This window comes from Octopus bimaculoides, chromosome 9 (genome assembly GCF_001194135.2).
Source record: "Octopus bimaculoides isolate UCB-OBI-ISO-001 chromosome 9, ASM119413v2, whole genome shotgun sequence".
NCBI classification, from domain to species: Eukaryota; Metazoa; Mollusca; class Cephalopoda; order Octopoda; family Octopodidae; genus Octopus; species Octopus bimaculoides.
Window position 1 is genome coordinate 4,990,583 of NC_068989.1, and position 9,963 is coordinate 5,000,545.

Sequence of the window (9,963 nt, forward strand, 5' to 3'; positions counted from 1 at the left end):
TTCTATCATTTATCTATTTATATAAACTCCACAGTTACTATGGAAGGAATTCCCTGATGAATATTCAGTAGCAGGAACATTTCCACTGTATGATGACATCAGGTAGCCAATAACTGTGGACGAGCTTTGCATAGCATTCTACAAAGTTTTTGACCCAAATCTTAGCGAGCATGTGTGTGTGTATAGGTATGTATATGTGTGTATACAATAATCCCTTGTCATATCGCAGTTTATTTAAGCTTACGTTGATTCCTCAAAGGTGTTGTTTTGCATTTATAATAAAAATATATACAAATTATAAATATAATAAAAAAATATATAGTACATTACTGCTCCTACTTCGCAGATTTTCACCTATCACACAAGGGTTTTGGAACGTAACACCCACGATAGTCAAGGGATTACTGTATATTGATTACATATCTTTTATATCAAATTATAAAAGGTTATGACACTTCCCTGGAAATCTTTGGAGAAAAGCTGTTATTCACTGACTTCTCTAGAGTAAAGATTATTTGCCAACATAACATGGCAGTCCTGGTTTAGGATGAATGTTGTTGTAATTTAGCCCAAGGAGACACCGTCTCCAGCTCGCTATATGACACAACCTCTGTCCTTATGACAGTAGGATCCTACTGACTTCTCTGTCTTGTGATATCCAGAAATGTCAGTGGATAACAACTTTTCTCCAAAGATTTCCTGGAGAGGGGGCTGTAACCCTGAAATATTGAAATACCAGTTGAAACTATCAATCTGTATTACTCTATAATTTGCACTGTTTTGGCATAGTGGTTAGGGTGTTGCACTCATGATCACTAGATTGTGGGTTCAATTCCCTGACTGGGTGGCACATTGTGTTCCAGAGCAAAACATTTCATTTGACATTGCTCTACCATCACTTCAACATCTAACACGGGGCACACATGAGCACCTATACAGACGCCAACTTGATTGCGGGATTGAACTTTTGTAAACACAAACATTCGTTCACTATAAACTAAACATCTGTGTTATTCAGCAAGAAACTGTGGACCCCTGTCTGCCATCTAATGATAGAAGAGTTCATAATATATACATATGATGACAATGATAAATATATGTATATACGTATGTCTATATATATAAACATGAGCATATATATAAAGATTCTTCTATTTTTCCTGAGTATTAAACTAATACACCAGTTTGTTGTTTTCTGTAAATTTGAATTATGTGTGTGCGTGTTTGTACATTATATATATATATATATACAACACATACAAATGTTTTTATATATATATATAAACATGTGCATGTGTGTATATGCATTATTTATATACACACACACTACTAGAAATGTTATCTCTTAAAGATATATCTATCAAAATTCTATTCCCAAAACCTAAAGCTAATATATTTTTAATTCAATTTATCAAGTTAATAAATATTATATAAACAACTTTATAGCCAAATATTTGGCACCAGTTATTTGCATTTCTGTTTATGCTTGTTTACCAAATTCCTTATGTAGGCACACGTGGAATGCCTTTTTAAAAACAAACAGATAAATATATTCTAACACAGATCTGAAAAGTACATGTCCTCCCATTTTTAAACTGTTTACTCACAAAGTTAAAAATGACATGCGGTCAGTTAATAAAAGTACAACCAGACATAGTACACTTCAATATTGCCCCAAAGTTAAGAAGTTCACTTCAAAATCATGAGGTTATAGGTTTGATCACACTACCTGGTACCCCTTTAACAAAGGCGATGTGAAGAGGATGTCAGGTGTTATGCCCACCTCCCAGCCCTATTTGCAACAGCAAAAGACTGGGAACTGCAAGTCAGCCTGGCGAAGTAGCTGAAGTTTTCAGAAACTGTCATGTCAACATCACTAAGACCAGGCATGGTACTGAATCAAAGGCATCTAAGCCGGTGGTTCCGTTAGAACTTTCCTGAGAGGACTGCATTTAGAAGACTATAATGAGAGAAAAAAAAGTAATATGCTGAGTGAACCTGTGAAGCTATGCTAAAGCAATGGGTAGCGAGTATGATCCTATTCAGGTGGGATACAGAGAATTCACAGCCAATCCCTCTGCACAGCTTACAACATGCTGGGCATCACAGGGACCAGTAGGCAGGAGGCCATCAAGCTGGCTATGGAGGCAACAGAGGTTGCTTCAAGGTGGCTGTAAATCAGATGTGAGCCCTGGTAGAGGCAATGCTACCAAGGGTAATGCTAATTGAACACAAGCTGGGACTTGATTAACCCTGGGTGGGTCAACTGAATGAGGGTTGGCAACAGGCAACCAGCTGTAGATGATTATGATCTTATTCACTTGAACACATTTGTTCAAAAGAATAATCCTATCTATTGATTTTTGGCAATGATGATCAACCCTGGTTTTATTTACCTGTTTCATCCAAAAGGATGAAAGGCAAAGTTGACCTCAGCGGAATTTGAACTCAGAACATAAAGATAGATGAAATATCGCTAAGCATTTCACCTGGCATGCTAATGTTTCTGCCAGCTCACCACCTTGTCTGAGATGGATATATTCTTTTCTACTCTAGGCACAAGGTCCAAAATTTTGGGGGAGAGGGCCAGTCAATTAGATCGACCCCAGTATGCAACTAGTACTTAATTCATTGACCCCTGAAAGGATGAAAGGCAAAGTCGACCTCAGCAGAATTTGAACTCAGAACGTAAAAACAGATGAAATACTGCTAAGCATTTTGCCCAGCGTGCTACTGTTTCTGTCAGCTTTCCGCCTTCACCCCAAATAGATATTACAATTGAATGGAAGGCAGCTGACTAGACACACAAATAGAAAACAGCAAATATGAAGTAGAAATCAAAAGAAGGATTGTATTAAATAGAGAGTAATTTGAATTGTTATCTACAAGCTATTGCAAATGTAGAATCACCAAGAAATACTAATATTGAAATCAGAAAACATTAATATGCTATATTTGTTCCCTTTGATTATACACCATTGAAAAACATGGTCATTAACAAAAGTATTAGCAGATAGATTAAAAGCCTTTGAACTTTTGAGAACACCAATGACATAATAGAAAACCAATGATTAAGTACTTAGACTATCAAAAAAAAAAATTAGACTCTTTCATAGAGTTAAAAAGTAGATTACAAAACATTAAAGTACAAGTAATATTAGTGATGTTTAAGTAAATATTATTATTATAGAGTCAAACTAAGTAGAAGAGACTGTCTAGATTAAATTTAGCCTATAGTAGTGAGCATCAAGAATAGAATTAGCCTATAGGAAGCCCAACTTCACATTGAGGATATAATGTGATCTTCCAAGACATTTTTTGTAGGCGGGGGGGGGGGGCGATATGCCAACAAATACAGTAATTGGAAATATATATTTATAGAGTCTATTATTAGAAGATAATATGAAGGAGAAAAGTAAAAAGTGGAAGGGGAAAATCTAAGAATTATGTGAAATGATAATATCAAGAATTGGACTAACTTAAAATGCAGTGAATGCATAAAAACAGCATAAGACCAAGATAGCAGCACACAGAGTTCAACCACATGAAAGTAGACAACACTGTATGATGATGATGATGATGCTGATGCTAGCTGTTATACTTTCCTTTTGATAATACATTGCTAAATTATCCAGTTATAGACCGAACAAGCTGTTCACATCACTCATTTCTCTCTTTGGACAAGCTACACATTTTACAGTTTAATTCCCTGCACGTAAAGAACCAAGCAATTTCACATTACCAATATAGAGTTCTCTACTCGGCTAGGCTAAAAAATTTTAGGCATGTTTTAAACTGAAAGAATTACCAAAACAGTAAACACATGTTCTGCCACATTTTTGCAAGAAAAAAAGAAGTATTTCTTTTTTGTCAGCAGCACATTTGGCACTCAAAGAGGAACTGTAACACAATTTACTCAGTGAACAAACACTAATACATGATTATGAAAGTTAGTCAGCTGGTATAGATTACCTACATACGTTTTCCCAAAATGTGGTTAAGAAGCCTGCTTCCCAACCATGTGGTCTTGGGTTCAACTCCACTGCACAACACATTAGGCAAGTGTTTTCAACTTTGTGGGTGGATTTGGTAGACAGAAACTGAAAAAAGCTTATCACACACATATAGGTATATACATATCATCATCCTCATCATGTCAAAAGGCTCATGTCCCAGAATCCCCTGTGCCAATGAGTCAAGTGTGTTGAGCACACTATAAGACAGAAGCTTTTCTCCTTTGACTTACATTACAATAATTGACTGGTACTTTATTTCTTATCCCTAATTGTAGCAATCTCACTTCATTTCCTTTTGTTCACTTCACTACTCGTCTGTTTCATGCCTACAGGTGAGGAAAGGTGTGCCACACATTCCAAAGAGCAGTAAGTAAAACAGTAGCGATTAAAGCTGTTTCATTTCTACAGAGATTATATTGGATAATAAATAAAAAGGTATGGCTGTATGGTTAAGAAGCTTGCTTTGCAACCATCTGGTTTCAAATTCAATCCCACTCTACAAACCATTGGGCAAGTGTCTTCTACTGAAGACTTGTGAGTAAATTTGATAACATAAACCAAGTGGAAGCTCATCATATGTGTGTGTGTTCTTTGTTCCCATCACTGCTTGATGTGTGGTGGTGGTTTGTTTATGTTCCCATAACTTAGCTGTTCAGCAAAAAAAACCGATAAGTACCAACTTAAAAAAATAAGTACTGAGGGATGGGGTCAATTTATTCAACTAAACCTTTAAGGCAGTGCCCCAGCATGGTCATCGACCCCATCCTCCCAGTACTTATTTTTTTAAGTCGGTACAAGTAAAAGAGAAAAAAATGATATGTGATTAACTTATGCCTGCATGGAAAAACCATGTAAAACAATGCTGATGTCACTGACACCAACACACATCGGCACCCATCCCAGGACAGTAAAAATAAATTAAATGAACTAAAAAGCAGCAGTATGAAAGAAAACCGTTTTTAGATATTGATTATATTTGTAAGGAAGTAAAAAGAAAAACACAGACAGTCAATTACTCAAATTTCCTTCATTGTTGATTCAGGATGCTTTTTTTTTTAATATAAATTTCTTTTCGCGAGAGGGAGTTTTTTTTTTTTTTTTAATATAAAATTTCTTGTGGTGGGTAGAAATCTATTTTAAATTTATTAATACACATCATTCCTTTTATTTGTTTAACATCCGTTGTTCCAAGCTAGCATGGTTTAGATAAATGAAGATATTACTAAATCATTGTTTTACACCCAAATGCCACTCCTGTCACAAACTCTTAATAGCTATTTTTCAGGTAAGGAATATTTCATACTATGTCTGATGATACAAGGCCAGCAGATGACCCATAGAATACATGACAGCAAAATCACTTACTCAAATGGTTTTCCAAGAAGCACTATCAACAAATATATATATATATACACACACATATATATATATATATATTTATTACAAGTCACTTCCCTCATGGTCCTTTAATTTTACTTCCAAATGCCTAGGAGGTTGCCAAAGAGGATTTGAGGCACCCTCTAGGGGTCGGTGAGCAATTAGAGGACTGATGATAGCCAAGGGGTCAGCATGTGAAAGACCAGCTCACCCAGATGAAATGCTTGAAGTACTTAGTCAGCGGCATGAAATATGGGAAAACATGATAAATTTTCACTGCAGCGAGAAGTCTGCTGTTGCTAACATTCAAGGCTTGATATGGTAATCTGTATCATAATCAAAGATTAAGAGGTGTGACTGAGGGGATGCAAACTGTCAAGCGTTTGCTTATAGAAATTACCTGAACCTGGAGGAATGAGATGATTTGAGAGAGAAATTGACCAATATTCAGCCTGATATTAATGCCTTGATGCACAATGCTCATACCTCACATTGATGTTGCCAATTTCAATAAAAGATATTCCAGTAATATATATGATGCATTTTTCACATTTTCTAACAGTAAAAACAATTTCATAAAAATTGAAAGTTTAATTCTGTATTCTCGTACACGTAATTTTAAATGTAAAACACAAGTCATCTTCAATAGAATTTCTTAATTTGTTGTACATGTATATTTTAGCTAACATTTTAATTAATTGCCAGCATCAGTATCCAGTACGCATTTAAGATATGGAACGGCAGGGTAAGGTATTAAGGTATTTTAAATGGGGAGGGTGGTCGAGGCAGATGGGGAAGTGGCTAAAGGGGATCGATGCAGAACAAGTGGCTAAAGGTGGGGGTCGATGTGGAAGAAGTGGCTACTGGGGGTCAATGGTCGAAAATGTTTGGCAACCCCTGGCCTAGATGAAAGGTATATACCAACATTTCAGAAACATCTTTTTGTTTCTAGAAAAAAATCTACATACAAATATGGATGGTAAAATCAGTAGAGCATCAACAGAATAATGTATTTATGTTCCTTTACTTTCTTTATGAGTTGGAATCCTGCCAAAGTTGTCTTCAACTTTCATCTTTCCATGATCAATAAAATAAATACTAGAGTTTTGTAATCTACTATACTTGTAGAAGTGATAACCCAATCTGTAGCCTGGTACATTAGTCTGGCTATAAATTGAAGTACTACATTCTTAAATCAGTAAACAGAATAAAAGAATGATTTTTTTTTTTTTTATATATATAAAAGTCTAAGCTTCTATATTTATTTCTTGATTCTGTTATGCTGCTGAAATGTCATACACACATGATGATACATACAAGTGATATGAAACAAATCTGGTGATAAAGTAAAACTGACAAATTTTTTTCCAGTATATTTTAGAAGTGGATATTTGAATGAAAATAGACAATGGCTTACAGTCACAATTGTAATTATTAAGATAGATTTCAATATTAAGATACACAGACAGATAGAGTGTGTGTGTGTGTGAAAGAGTAATTTTTGTTTGCAAAGGAATAAAGTTTAACCAACTGACCACATAGCCACACTTTGACTGCTACTTCCTCTCTTTCTCTCTGAAACTTAAATTCTAAAATTAACTTTGGTCTATCTATATTTCCCAATTTAAACTAAAATCACTGTCTGTCCATCGCTTTCACACACCTCCATGTTTATTCCATACTAAAATAAGCAATGCTATTTTCTGCAGGTACTACACTAGTAATAAAATATATTTCTAAACACAAAATAATGGCACAAGTAAGCTAAACCTGTTGTTGTTTAAGCAGATTAACCTAGACTAGACAAGCCTATGTTGAAAAGTATCCCACTCATGGCCACTGCAATATTTTAAACCTCTGCGTGTCCTGTGTATCACATACAATACACAGGACATGTTTCCTTGGTGTCCAGGCATCATGTATGTACGTATGGTAGTCTATTGTAATCCAAGTAGGATAGTTCTGCAATTTCTGGCTGAACAACCTGTACAGACAGATGATTTGTTTACAGTGGTCATATGCTGGTGCTGTCTCCTTCCATCAAATCAACACTGCCTGTTTAGGTGCACAGTGTACCACATGTCAGGTGTCAAAGGGATTAAAGAGCAACACAAGATGAAGAGTTTAGCTCAAGAACACAATGCACCATCCGGTCCAGGAACTGAAACCACAATCGTGAGATCGTGAGTGCAACACTAACCACTAGGCTATGCACACTCCACGCATCATACACAGGGTGCGGTGAATATATTGTCGTCTAAATTACGCAAAAATGAAAATAACACTTACATCTCATTTCAACAGATATATTTACCAAAATTACATAAAAATATCTTGAAATACTAAAGAGTAAATTTATTCAATAAAATCGCCATAACAAGGATGTGAACCAGTCGGATTCGGCGTAGCAAAAAGAGTAAGAACGAATTTCTCTGTCCTATATATAGGCTGAAAGACTGCTGGCTCCCCCTGGCGGACAAAACCATTCTAGAACGTTCCATGCCATAGTGACATTACTAAAAAGAACATAAATCCGCTATTCTTGAAACATTCTAGAATGTTTGACAAGACAGGTCACTGGTATCGAATCCCGTAGCTTCCACAGAAGCGTAAATAGAACAATGACAGAAGCTGTTTCAATTTACGTCATGCCTACAAGTGCTTATTTTCAGAACTTTCGTTTTTGAATTTCCGTTACAAAAATGTATTGCTTACATGAACTAAACTATTACCACAGTATAACGTAGTTTTTTTTTTTTTTTTTCTTTTTGGAATTTTTTGCAAAAAAAAAAATAATATTAAGGATTTATCCTTTTAAAATTTTTTACATGCTTGTTCAATCATTTTAGCCCTAATCTTAACTGCATCCTAACCCTAATCCCCAACATTAACCCTAAACTCTAACGTATTGATTGCTTATTTTGTAATTTTTCGCAAAAAAAAATTCCTTTGTAAATTGTTTACGAGCCTGTTCGACCGTTTCACATGATTTTATTCATTAAAACTTCTTACGACTTCGGTCGTTGTAATATGTCTTTCTTTCATTTTGTTTAAAAATAATTCATCGTCGTATTGTTTTAGCTTTCATTCTGTGATAGACAGCTATCACGCTTTCAAACCCTGTTTTCTGATTGCGTAAAAATTTTCAAACTTTAAACTTCTGCAACATTTTTCTGAAATAAGTTAAATAACCCTTTCTACTACAGGCACAAGGCCTGACATTTTGGGGGAGGGTAAGATGATTACATCGACCCCAGTGCTCACCTGGTACTGATTTTATCGACCCCAAGAGGATGAAAGGCGAAGTCGATCTCGGCGGAATTGGAACTCAGAGCGAGAAAAGGCGGACGAAATACCGCTTAGTATTTCGCTCGGCGTGCGAAACAAGTTAGCAATATAATCAGATTCAGCATGAAAATTTGCATCAATTTATCAATTTGTAAAATTTACACTTAATTTTCAAAATTTCAAGACCACCAACAGAAAAGAGCCCTTAGGGTTACGCTACGCAATATTTAAGACGTTAAGATTTTGTATCAGGTTGATAACGTAAGACTCCCTTGATGGCTGATCTATTTTCTTTTTCAAATACGACGCCGATCTACGCAAATTTATGAATTACTATCTAAAGTAGTTGGGGGGGGGGTTATGTTTTAAACGACGGGATGACATTTCGGAATAAAAAACACTTTGTTTTTTGTCCGGAAAACGGGGGTTGAGGTGGGGTGAAACGCTCGGAGATGTCACCCCCTCCCCCCAACATTTTACAGAAATAAGTTTTCGAGAATGTGGATATTTTTCCGAACAAAAATAAGAGTTTGCGGCACATTAGGAGATCGGGGGACTTGATTCCATGCACCCATCAAAATTTACCAAAATAAGTACAGCTGTCCGTGTACACACACACACACACACATATAATAATAATACTTAACGAAATCAAAGAAAATAACTAAAATTATTCTTTATTAGAATAATTATAATGAACGAACGAGCAAAGGAGTGTAGACATGGTCACTCGAGCAACTAGAAACAACACCCATATCTCCCTCGCCTTAAAACAGAAACCGGAGCACCTATGATATATGTACAAAAGAGGTGGTCACGACTGGGACATCTTTGATATTAAGCATGCAATTTGGGGGCTCACAAACACTACGATATAATAATAATAATAACAATAATAGTAATTTTCAATTGATCATTATTCTTATTCAAATTCCACACAAACAGTACCAATCATGATAAATCAATGATTGTTACCAAATTCCGTTCTTTTTCAAGACCATAAAGACATCGGCCATTATCCTATCTTATGTTCCATTTCTCCAGTTTTATTTGAAATATTATATAGTAGTTGATTCCAAGAGAGGAAGAGAAAACAGTTGCATTAAATTGCTCTTCTTAAAATTGTGTGTGGTTAAAACAGACTTAATTTAAAATTATACATATTATTTTCTGAGAGTCGCTAAATAAAACAAAATTAGATTGTGGATAAGTCGTTGTAGCCATTTTCAATCGGATATACACTTTTTTTTTACTTAATCTTGTAGTGTATGCATATATATAT

The 9,963-nt window shown here is 35.3% G+C and overlaps 1 protein-coding gene across 1 annotated transcript in view; it reads right to left on the minus strand.

Annotated features, from left to right (window-relative positions):
* Positions 1–9,963, minus strand: part of LOC106880635 (glyceraldehyde-3-phosphate dehydrogenase) — a 39,115-nt gene that overhangs the window by 25,861 nt on the left and 3,291 nt on the right. The window lies entirely within an intron of this gene.